This window comes from Grus americana, chromosome 4 (assembly GCF_028858705.1).
Source record: "Grus americana isolate bGruAme1 chromosome 4, bGruAme1.mat, whole genome shotgun sequence".
NCBI classification, from domain to species: Eukaryota; Metazoa; Chordata; class Aves; order Gruiformes; family Gruidae; genus Grus; species Grus americana.
In genome coordinates this window covers 16,461,184-16,474,394 of record NC_072855.1, presented here as the reverse complement: position 1 = coordinate 16,474,394, position 13,211 = coordinate 16,461,184, and positions in this window count along the sequence as shown.

The window sequence follows — 13,211 nt, the reverse complement described above, 5'->3', positions numbered from 1 at the left end:
TTCACCAGTGGAACAAATACACTTCAAATTTGTTGAGGATGAGACCGTATCTAGTTCTTTGTTTGAGCAGTGGCTTTCACAAAGGGGACCAGTGCTAACTGGGAACTGCTGCCAACACCATCATATGTTTCATGACAAATGCGAAATGTTCAAAAAGTTGGCACTACAAAATAGATACTGACAATCTCTGTTTAATTCTCAAAATGGCTTGTAGGATTTTAAAGCTTGTGTTGTTGCTGGTGCACTCATGTATCAGATCACGTTTTTAACAGTCCTTATAATATGGCTGGTTAATTTGGTTATATTACTAGGACATAACCCCAAATTATTCTGAGGACAGAGAATACTGAGGTTTTACTGCTGATTTTTTCCCGTGTGCTGTGTGCAAAAGAGTTTGTCCAGCAGTGTGTGCCACTATAGTCAGAACATGGTATTTTCTCATCTTCTGTTCTGTGTACAGTACAGATGCAGCTGCCACTATTTACCAAACATGAAGGTGTTGTTCACAGCTCTGGGGGTAAGTTTGGGTTCTGCTTTAAAGAATGCATGAGACATCTCTACTAATTGCACAAATGTTCAGTGTGTATTTACGTACCTGAATATTGTGGTCTAGGAGGCTCCCAGAAATTTTCAGGAATGATCTCAGTGATCATTGGATGGGTCTCCAGAAACTCGTATAACCAACTTGTGCTAAGAATAACTGCCTGATGCTTCCCATGTTGGAATAATCTTTTCTGATGGGTTGCGTACTGTAGTCTGATCGTACCTAGGAGACAAGGTAGGAGGCCCAAGGAGACTCTGGAAATTTTTGAGCAAGAAGGCTTTGAAATAGAGTTCATTGAATCCCGTAGGTAGCCCTTATTGCAGATGCAGCAGGAGGAAGCAAGCGTGTGTCTGTAGCTAGGTCTGCCCCTCTGCGGGAGTGTACGGAGCACATAGCAAGTTAAACAGAAGGAGTGTATGTTTGCACCTCAGCAGGCTGTTAAAGTAAGTGCTTTAAATTGCTACAAGAAGATTTATTAAAGTTTACCTATTAAACCTCTGAAAGGTGATAGAGGAGCATGTTCCTCTTCTGAGCCATAGCATCTGTATTGTACAAATGCAAAGGCAACCTAGCTGATTCATATGTGAAAATATATTCTCTTGTACTTGACCTTATTTCCTCTTTGAGTGTAAGATGAATGTTCACTAATTTTACAACACCACCCACTGTTTCAATAAAATTATTTTCAACAGATCTGTAGGAAATTTGCTGCTTTAATTAATACAGAATTATCTCAGAAATTAGCAGTACAGACCCTTCAGATTCACCATAGAGTGAAAATTAATCAAACTTTTATGTTCAGGCTAGAATTGAAGAAATACAGATTAAAGTTAAGAAAACCATTAACCATATCATTGTGACTAATTATGACTATATATCCAGTAACCAAGGTGGGGTCAACAACTCTAAGGCTGGCTATTGCGATATCTGAGCTCAGCCAGTGAGGAGCAGCTAGGTCACTGGAGGGAAGGATGCTCTCCTCATTCAGTGTGGGAGTGCAGCATCTTTTATGAAATATTCTGGCATCCACAGCAGTAACAATGAGACTGGCCTGGCGATGAGGCTTTGCCTCTGGGAGTTAGAAGAGGCAGTCCTGCAGTCCTGGAGGCAATGCAAAGTTGAACTCAGCTCTGCCGTGTAGCAAATGAATGCTCTCTCAATAGTTGGCTGTTTTCCAGTCATGTCCTAGGTACCTCCCCCCGCCCCCGCTTTTTTTTCTGAAACTTACTAAGTTACATTTCTGAACAGTACAGGGTGACTGATACTGAAGCTTTCACTTAGTTTCTTACTGGTCTCCCTCCTCCGTCTAAATATGCCTAGCTCTAGCTGGGACTCAGAAACAAGAAGGCTTGAGTCCTCTCATAAATGTACATCTCTGATCTAATGATCAATTGTAAATCAATGTTAAGCTTCATCACTTTTGACCATTCTGTTATGATGATACGAAGACATAGAAAAGCAATATGCCTGTTTCACCCTGGATATTTTGATTACTAAACCCATATTATCTGTGTGGTTCTTTCTCAGTGCTCATGTATAACATTCTTAATAATTGTAAAGAAAAGAAATCCAAGAAAAACCCCTGCCAAGAAACTATGTAAAAGCTGAATGTATTAGAATATTCGTATTAAAATATTTTAGAACTGCATTAACTATACAAAAAAATAATTGAAACCTAGGAAATCTAGTGAAAATACTGCACTTCAATAAAATAAAATATATTAAAAAAGAAAACACACAGTTAAAGTCATCCAGACAACCTTAATTTTCTTCTATAATGAGAACCTGAGGGAAATGTGGAGTTAAATTTAGTTTACTTCTGCAGACTCTAAAATTTTTAACCCTTTATGTACAGTTTTACTTCAAAGAATTGTGGTTGCTTGGATGCCTTAATTGTTAACTCTTCTACCTTCGTATATTTGTTTTTTTGGTAAGTTTAATCTAACTGAGCCCTGGAAGTCGTGCTCTCTAGCCACATAGCTACAAGGTGAAGGAATTAGGGTAAGAGCAGACCTATTATGTTCATCTTTTATACAGAGAATACAAAACCTACTGTAATTCTGTCATTTCCTCTGTCATTGTGGTATTGAGAGCTCAGATCCATTTTTATGCAGTGGCACAAAACAGTTTGCTGCTTAAGTATAGCTTACAGAAGCTACTTGGGAGAACTGATGATCACAAATACCACAAATCAATTGTACCCCTGATATTAAAAGGGAAAATTACCCAGATCTTTAAAAATTCCCAAACCTTGGTAAATATCCTTGAGTAATTGTGATATCATTTTGGGTCAATGTGCTTTGCCAGAGGTCAGTCAAAATGAATCATCCGAGGAACCTTTGTTTTCATATTTGTAATCTTTTTCTTTTTTTTTTTGTGCATGCTTATATAGTATGTTGTAACTGAAGAGCAGAAAACCTCAAAAAATTTCTGCATTAGGAAATCAAAGGGCTTTTCTTTTTTTTCCCTTTTTTTTTTCCTCCAAATAAGCTCTCTCGTCAATGTTGAAAGGTCTTCTTTATATGAGGAAATTTACTAGGGACTATAGTAGTATAATTATGCCTTGTGGATGCTTTTTAATCTTGCATGAATGCCTGCAGAATTCAAGCGTCCACATGGGGAGTTATACCACCAGAACTATAGGGGTGTAATTATGCTGGTGAATTCTGTATGAAGACAAATGCTTTATGAAAGGGAATTTTATTTTGGCTCTTTGCTTTTCAGCTTATTCATGTTCTGAACTAAAAGGACTTGATCAAATCAATGAAAGTAATGAAAATTCAATGGTTATCAAGTAGACTGTCAAGTGCTGGGGAAATCGGAAAGTAATAAATATATACGTTTCCTGATAACATTCATGTCAGCTTTTGTTCTTATTCTCTCGGCAGTGTTTGAGTTTGTGAGGGGTTTAGTGAAAGGTTAATAAACAGGATCCATTCTTTGCTGAGCCTCATAAACTAATATACCCAAAAGCTAAACACTGATAGAATATCAGAGATTCTTAGCTCTTATAAAAAGCAGCTGGGGTTTCAGGCAAATATGACATGGGAGAATTACTTAAATACTTTTTAGTCTCTGTAGGACCTTTGCAGCTAGCACTAGGCAGATCAGCCATTGAATTTCTGTATGTGAATTTTCCTATATCCCAGTTAAATTGTAATTCCTTAAATATGTGAGTCCTAGGACAGCAGGTAAAATGTTCTCTACAGAAGTAGGCCGTTTACATGAAAATAACTTTCAATATGTCAGTAAGATGTAGTAACACTTTAATAATTATTTACAAAATGTGCTTAGAGTGAATTATAAGCATTTCTCAATGTAATTGCTGCATAGACTTTAAGACAAGAAGAGCCTGATCATTTTGGTGATGTAATCCAGTCCAACCTTAGCACTGACCACAGAGCATCGCTCTGTTAAGTCTTGCTTGAAGACCATTATTTCAAGGTGAACTTCATTAGAAAGATGTCTGGTTCATATTTAAAGAGTTCAGAGAACAAAGAGTCCACCACATCTGTACCAACACTCACTGTTCAGGTGAAGTGTTTTATTTGTGGTCTGAACTTAGCTTTGACTTGTTGAATCTTTGCTGGATTAAAAAAGCCTTTAGCACTGGACATTATTCAATGAAAATACTTAAAGGCTGGGATCAAGGCATCTCAGCCCTCTTTTGTTGTTAAGCAAATCTCATTGAGGTGCTTTAGTTTCTAACCGTAAGGCCAGATTTCTGTATCACCAGTTTTTCCTGTAGTTTCTTTCAAGTTTTCAAACATCCTTCTTAAGTAAGGACATCAGGGCTGTCAGCAATGGTATTACTAATGAGAGAATTACAGCATGAACTGAACAAAAGCGTGCTCTCCCCTTCCTGCTTTTGAAGCATGGAGGAACACATAAGGGCAAATATATTGTTTATATAAAAATTTTCATTTTTCATATTTGTTGTCACAAGCCTTTTACAAGGGCTTCCATTGGATATTATGCTTTTCCAAGGCAGACTTATTAGAGGGATACACCAAGGTGATAACTTGCTGTGATAACCAGAATATTTCCTGGGTAATGTTGTACGCAATGGTAGTGCTTCCCTCCAGCTTTGTATTTTTTTTATCTGCTAAGATTTCTTTGAGAGTTGAAAATACAGTCTCTAATTTTGTAAATATAATTATAATTTGTTCCAACATGTATAACTAATATTTTATCATTAATAAAGTATACATTTGTCATGTGCACATGAATTGAAACGAATTACAAGGTAGCATGGCTGTGCCATTTTCTTTATATCCTACTTTGCCAATTTGTAAAATTTCCTGGTACTGATTTTTTGTTTTCATCAAAGCATGGCCCTGTATATTCACCCAATACATTCACCTAAGATACTGAGTAGAGTTAGTCCAAAAAGTCTTTCCTGTGAGCTCAGTCTTGAAACGTTGCAAACAGAAGATGAGTCTGGTTTTGGCTACCAGTAGAAGTCTGTAAGTTATCTATTTTGTAATTAATGTAGAATACAGAGGTTTTTTGCGTAGTGCTGACATGGTAATCAACTGTCATGCAATGGTTAGGTAAGTGTTTTACAAGCATATAAGTATGTGGATTTGCAGTTGTACCCCATCACTCTGAAGCTGTTTCAGGCCTGCTGTGCAAGCAAACTGAAAGAAAATATTTAAATTTTCTTTTACTTAGCAAGAGTTTCCAGTCTTCAACTGTCCTCTCCAGAGCAGGCTGCGGCTAGTCATGGTAAAGCCTTAGCTAGACCATCTGAGGAATTTTTTTGATGTCCTGAAAATAATGGGATCCATTGTATTGTGGTTGTGTGGATGTGTGCAAGGGGCAGAAGCACTAGAGAAATGCACAGAAAAGGGAGCAAGGAAGCCCATCAGTCTGAGGACTGCTTGCAACATGACTCTGAGAAAGAGGTGCTTGCAATTGTGAGTAAAGAAACTGTCTCCTGCTGTTTACTTCCTGCTGTGTTCAGGGAAACAGAATGTAGTATACATGGTTTGTAAATAAATAGGATCACATTGAATAAATGCTTATCAACAATTCGAGGCATAGCATACAAGACATCAAAAATCACCTAATTGTTTCTATGTTTACTGATAGTTTATAGCAGTATCTTAGGAAGTCCTCAGTGAAGGTGAATAGAGAGGCAATGCATTGATGAAACTGAACTAAAACTACACCACAAGTCTGTGTTTCAGTCTGGAGCCATAACTGAAAATTATGTATTTCTAGTAGCATTGAGTATTTTTGTCTGGTTTGTGTTTTCTAGTCAGAACAAAACCTTGATACTTAGGGAATCATATAGAAAAGTCTAGGTTGGAAGGGAGCTCTGGAGATCATCTGCTCCAAGCTTCTGTTGAAAGCAGGACCTCAGATGAGATGATCAGGGGCCCGTCAAGCTTAGTGATTTCCAGGGAGTTCCCCCACTTTTGTAGGCAACCTGTTCAAAGTTTGGTTGCTCGCATGTTGAAGAATTTTTTCTTACACCTGGATGGGTTTCCCCTGATGCAGCTTGTGCCTATTGCCTCTTGTCACTGGGCATCTTTCTGAAGAGAATCTCCATCATCTCTATTGCAGCCATTTAATTGCTGGAAGATCGTGTTCAACCCCCAGCTGTCTCTTCTCCATACTGAACAAAGCAAATTCTTTCAACCTTTCTTCATTGTCTAGTTCTCCAGTCCTCTAAGCATCTTGATGGCCCTTTGCTAGACCCTCTCCAATTTTTAAATGTCTCTTTTGAGCTAGAAGGATCAAGATTGGACATAGTATTCCAGATGTGGCCTATAAGTGCTGAGTAGAGTGGAATTACCATGTCCTTCAGTCTGATGGCTGGAGACTTACTGAGGCAGCCCTCAGCACCATCTGCCTACATTGCTGCAAGAGCGCCAGGCTGGCTCCTGTTCAGCTTGTGATCCACCAGTACTCCTGCGTCCTTTTCCCCCTGATAATACTATTTCATTTTTTACTACATATAATGAAAGCAAAGCACAGAAGTTCACAAAGCTTCAGGAAGAAAAGGGAGGTGCTTTCCTTATTTAACCTAAAGCCTAATGACTTCAGCCCTCACCCACAGTACGGGAGACCCGGGTTCAGTTCTTTCCTTCTTTTGAAGAGTTGGCCCCGTGTTGCTCACCACCCTGAGCGATGCCCTCAGGAGGAGGCTGTAACAAGCCACAGCATATTCTAGGGTTCCTTCAAACTCCCCTGTTGCCACGGTGATATTTTTGTTTAATATTCTTTTGATATTTCTTAGACTTTGGACTACAGGTCTTGTACCTCCTTGGGGATTATTTGTCCTTTGTGCCCTCTCTTCTCGCTTTGGTTCAGAAATGCAAAAGTCCTGAGAAATTCCCCAAAACTTTAGAGAAGAAACTGTGTTTGCCCAGCTCCAGTGTGATCCTTACGACATACTAGGTCTTTGAGTTTGGTTTCTTTCCTTTGATGTGAATGAACTTGCCTGGAGTGAAGTGATTAGTCATGACTTGAATGGCTCCATCTTGGTAGTGCTGGTGAGTAAATAGGGGCTACCTGAATTTAATTTTTTTACAAAACGTACTTATTGTAATACTTTTTGCTTTAAACATGGTGGTACTTGTGCCTTTTTATTCTTTTTGTACTTCATATAGCTTTATCTATACAGTATAGTAACTTTTAGTGGGATAAGAAATCCATCTGTTTTGTTTTAGAGGAACCAGGAAATAGCTAAGAATATTTTCAAGTACTACAGTTTTTTAACAAAAGCAACTTAGATATAATGTTTGATGCACTGGATAATAAAAAGTTGATCAATATTCATTGTTACTCTTGTTTTATTTTGGAGTCCAAGTGCCAGAGTGAAAAAAAAAAAAACCAAAACAAAACCACCACCATTAACACTGGCAGTTTACTTGCACAATAAAAATTGTGCAGTTGGCTTCTCTGCATTATATTGCACTTTCAGATATCATAGTATGAAAAACAAGGATAATTTTAATGTAATTGGTATGTTAAAGGGAAATAATATTTCCATAGTACAACTTAAACCTAATTTTTAAAAAATTAATAATTTCAAAATTTTAAATGAGGATGATCAATTTGGAATTTCTAGTGTAGCATGAAAATGGCACAAATTTCTATCCATTTTACTAACAGCAAAGCAGAACATGTGACTGGTGGGCATGTGTTACAGGCACGCAGGGGACAAATTCTGTCGCAGTGGAGAGCACCGCTTTCTAGGGCTTGTCCACAACGTCTGAGGAAAAGGTGCATTGCCATCAGTAAATCCAGAATGAGGACTTCTTCTGAACATCGTTAGGAAAAAGAATGCCTTACATTGTCTAAAGATCTAATCTCAGGAAAATCTCAAGGATATCGTAAGATGGAAACGTCTGCATGGAGCAGGAGATAAACCAGTGTTGGACTTTCTGATGCATCGAGCAGTGTCAGGCGCTGATCGCCAAAAACTCATGGGTACCTCAGTACCCTCTACTTTGTGGAAACAGACTTTGGCACCAGGCGGTATTATGTGAAACATAAAATTAACTGGTTCCCCAGAACAACTCATTTCCCTAACTGAGTGCTGAAAGGGGAAGTTTTAATGGAAAATGGGACTTCTCAAGGAAATCCTGCTGGGTATTCTAAAGGCTATGCTTTAATGAGCACATAAGTAAGTTACCTTGGAGAGGAAGGCTAGCCTAGTAAAGAAGGCACAAAGGTGATAATTATACAAGAAATCAATATGTTAAGTATGGAAAAGGGGGGCATAACTGGGAATGAAAATTGAATCTACAAAATGTAAATGACTTTTAGAAAGGTAAACGTAATAAGGAATTATTACTGGCCAGTAGAGCTTAAGACAATAAGAAGGCATTACCAATATATTAGGAACAAAAGAATGATTAAATCAAGTATAGATTTCAGTCTTGCAGAAAAAGACAGAACAGATCAAATGGCTGGAAATCAAAGCTTGAAAAATTCAGTCATTATAAAGATGCAGTGAGGGTGATTACACATAGAAATAATTTCCCAGTGTAGGTAGGTGGTAAGCTTGCCATTGCTAGAAATTTAATCCAATTGGATACACTTTAATCTGACTCTGGGAACATGTGAGTATCTCTGTGGATGGCTGTGTAGGTAATTTCTTCTGTGCAATCCATACATCTGCGAATTTGGATTTGTTCTTTGTCACTCCCTTCTTTCATAAGCTGTGGAGGAGAACAGAAAGCTCTCACTGCCATCAACATGTTCCACATGCTCAGCTCTACATTAAGACAATGACTTAAAAAAAAGGTCTCGTGCTTCAGGGCTACAGCTGGCTGCCTGCAGAAGGTGAGAGGTTGATTCTCTAGGTTAATTCTGGATTTTTTAATTTCATTTTTCTCTGAAGCCTTAGGGACAGGCAGAGCTGGTCATAAAACCTTGGAGAGGTGGGGCCAATTCTCTGCAAGGGAGTCCTCTCTGTCAGCTAGCTGCAGTCTTCCAGCTGGCTGGGAGATCACATGGTTTCTTCCCTGAGTCAGGGCAGCAAGGACTTTGAGGTCTTTTTGCTTTCCTCTTCATTATGACATCTATGTATATCTGAGATCATAATTATGATCATTTGGGCATATCTCACATAATCAACTCACTATCATTACTGGAGCCTGGGGCAGAGGCATCACAGCCTTTTTTTGGCGTTCATATTAGCTTAATTTCTTCAGGATTGAATTTTTTTTTTTTTTTTGAATAACCCAACTCACTGGGGAAAGCAGCAGTAAATGGGTGAAGCATTATGTCACATACAAGACAGCAAGTTGCCTGTTCTGGTTTAAATTCTACTGATTTCTAAAGATCTTGCCAGCTTAATTTTGCTGCAGTAAGAGTTATAGGTGACGAATACTGTTTCTTTTTTCACAATGGGCTAATGCCAGTTGTGATGCTTGACAAGAGTTGCAGAGCTGCCACGCAGGCTGCTTGAGTGCCGCTTTGCCGGCTGCACGCAGCAGCTAACAAAGGGTTTGCTGTGCTTGTAGCAGAGTTGCCTCGAGTCTGGCTTTCCTTCTGCAGCCCTCCTCGCCTTTTCTTTAAAAAACCTGCCCCTCCAAAGCCAAAATAAGAAACCTTACTAATATTACAGTACTGGAGAGGGAGGATGCAATAGCTTTTCTTACTGTTTAGGTTCTGCTCAATTGCAAATGGCCGTGAGCGGAAAGAGAGATGTCAGCAGCTACTGGCAGCCAGGTTACATATTGTCATCTCCTAAGAGGCAAACTGGTCCGCCAGCGTTCTGCCTGGTGGCTGTGCTAGCAGGTGGCTCTGGTCTTACACTACTCTGTTGCACACGTGTGAAAGTACTTGCTTGCTTCACGATGATCCTCCTTTCCATACGGGAAGCCGAGGCTGTCAACAGATGCCTATTATCATCCCGTGAAATTGTGAAAAGAGACCTGCTGTTGCATCAACATCAGCGTCTTTTCTTCTTAAGTGGGTGAAGGGAAGGCAACCTCCATCTTACATGAGCCATTACATATTCTTTTTGTGGGTCCAACGGAGGGACACATTTTCAATTGCTACGTGTTGTGTGCAAGTGGAACTGGCATTTGCTTATGTAAATAGACACTGGCTTATCGCATAAGTCACCTTACGTATCATCTATTGTATGGCTTATTATATCTCGTTGGTTTGCATCACATATAACATTAGCTTATGATATATATATATGGTTAATCATATATCGTGGGCTTATCCTGTACCCATCATTTAACATTTAATGCCTATCTGTAGCTCTTTGTGCTCGTACAGGGGTTTCTACACAGCAGCTGCAAGCAAAGTTAAGTCCAGCTGGAAAGTTGGAGATGGATGGATTGAGGGAAAGACCCAACAGTTCCAGGTCATTCCTTGAATCCTTGAATGGCAGAACTAATGCGGACTGGTTTGCTCTTGGTTTATATCTCTTGAGGTGAGATACATCTTGTTCATCTCACTGAAGTGCCCTCTACCATGGTACCTTCCAATCTTTCTGTGTCCTCGTAGTGGGACGCCTCACTTCCCCTTAGCTCCTCTGCCATGGTGTTGCACTGAGGGGTTTTTTTCCATGGCCTTTAGCTACTGTTGCTTGGCCTAATGTCTGGGAATGACCCAGCAGACACTGTTCTGGAGATGCACGTGTGCATGCAAGGTGGCCAACCTGTACGTGTCCAGCATGGTCAGCAGCTGCTACCAGCTGAACCTGGTCGACTGCCCTTCTCCTCTGCTGGCAGCAAAATTAATGACTTGAGGAGTTGCTTTCCATGATGTGCTGAATGTTGTGCAGGTCTGTTGTAAGATCTTACTATTTTAAAAATGACTACGCTGTTCAGTTTGGTTGAAGCTGAACAGACATGACAGAGAGACAGTGTGATGCACGCAAGCTTCATTTCCTCAGGAAGCCAAGCTAAAAAAAAATCTGCCTAGGAAAATTTTCAGCCAACATTTGAGATGCTTGCTGTTAATTATCAAAATGAAGAAGCAGAGTGTGCTAACACAGTGTTGATTCAAACCATCAGAATCAATCTCTCAATAAATAGACCTGCTGAAAAAAATACGTAAACCACATCAGACTTGTGCGCTGCATGACATTCCTTTTTAGCTTCTGTATCTGGCCTTGTGGTAAGAGCCTCCAACCCTTAAAAATCACCCTCCCTTACCCAAACTCTACAGGATACACAGAATTTAAAAGGAGCATTTTATTCCTGCGGTGTCAGAGAACCTCTCTTTTTAAGGTTGTTTATTCAGAGCGAGTAAATCGAACTAGGTCAGCCTGAATTAGGGTGACATTCTTCAGAGCGCCCGTGTTCCTGGCGCTCGTGGGGCTCAGCATCTCTGGAGGACTGCTACTCTGCAAGGTCTCCCACCAGCCCTTCCTCTTGGCCTTTGCTGCTCGCAGAGCTGCTGCCCTGTGACAGACATATCTGCACACGCTTTGCAGAGCAGCTTTGGGTTCATTGATGCAAAAAGATGAAGAAGTAAAACACGTGTTTCTTCTATCACTGTTTCTATTGCTGTAAAGTCAGTATTTTAAAGGCACTAAAGTTTCTGGAAATGGATTTTTGATTTATTCTGAGAACCAGCCTTCTGGTGTTCATTCACTTGCCATCTACCTTTTGAAGGTCAGTCGGGAACTACACCTTTTACAAATCATCCCTTGTATTTTGGGTTAATCCAGGCCTTCCTGCACTTTACTCGGTTGTTGTAAATGCAGTTTATAATTTATACAGAATGTGCTTCATCTGCCCTGTGACTAGGAAACGTTAAAAGAAAGCATTCAGTCATAGTTTATGCATCTGGTGATGCGGACTGGGGTTTTTAAAAGAACCCAGAAGAATTAGCCATTCAAATGTCATTAAAATGCTGTGGAAGTGAAGCATATAAACTCTATTAAAAAGCTCAGTCATTATCTATAACTCTTGCTTTTTCTCCGGTTTAATTTGCGCATAAGCTTGTTTAGGGGAGAGAAGCGGATGAGGCTGGATTTGCACACCTTGGCTTCTCGTTAGTGCTGGGGAACAGCCCTGCCTTACAGCTTAAGCATGCTCTGGCTTTCTCACCTCTTCCATTTCTAAATGCAGCTTCATCTACCCATCTAACCACTGGTTTTATAATTAAAACATTATTTTCATAACCATAGAAATTAATGTAAATAGCTGATCAATAAAACTGTTCATATAAATAGTTTGTAGAATATGATTTTGAAAATATATTATCTATATATATATATATACGACATCCTGGGAATGATTTCTACCTTTTCACGTTCTGAAATGTTTGTGGAGGCAAAGCTGAAAAAAAGTCACTTCGGAAGATAAAATTGTACTGCAGAATGTAAAAGAATTGCATATATTGCTGTTAAATACAATGCAATGTGACTAAAGATTACACGTAATACACTGTCAGACGTCTAACTGTATGCAAGAATCAGTAAAGTACAATATGATAAATGTAATGAAGAACAAGATGAGAGACCAGTTGGATGCACAGTCAGGTGAAGAAGAGTAAGTAGGGAGTGGAGTTTGTCCGAAGGGATTGCTGCAGCAGTGCAGGATACGCTTGCTGGAGGAATGAGTTAATAATTGTGCCAGCAATGTTCAGCCCCTATTTATTGCAAGAGAGAATTAATGGCTTTCCTGCCTGGTGCTGAAAATAGAAGCCAAATTTAAGTTGTTTCTTGAAGGCAGATATAATTAGATCATGAAACTTCTGGCTTTTGGGTCTAAATAATAGGATAAGAATGGCCACACTAAATCAGAGCAGGGTAGGGTCTCTTAACTGTTTCTTAGGGTTGAGGACAAGCACAGAGTGATGCTTTCCCCAATTTCCAGCTGTGCACAATGCACATACTACTTGAACTGTAGATTTAAGTGCATTAGATATTTATTAGCGCTTGCCGAATCCTTTCTCTACAGATTTCTCTAATTATTTATTAAACCCACTTAGATTTTTGTTAGCCACAACATTCTTGTAGCAATGAACTCTACAGTGTAGCTATGAATGCCGTTTTATTTAAATGGTAATATTTGGTGCCTGTTAAGTCTTATGATACGAGAAATAGCGAACAGTTGTTCTGTACTTACTATCTATACTGTTTTCACTTTTATATACCGTTATTTCCTCTTACTCTTCTCATTTCCACGTTGAAAAGTACTTTCATCCATCCTCATACAGTTATAGTAGTATACTG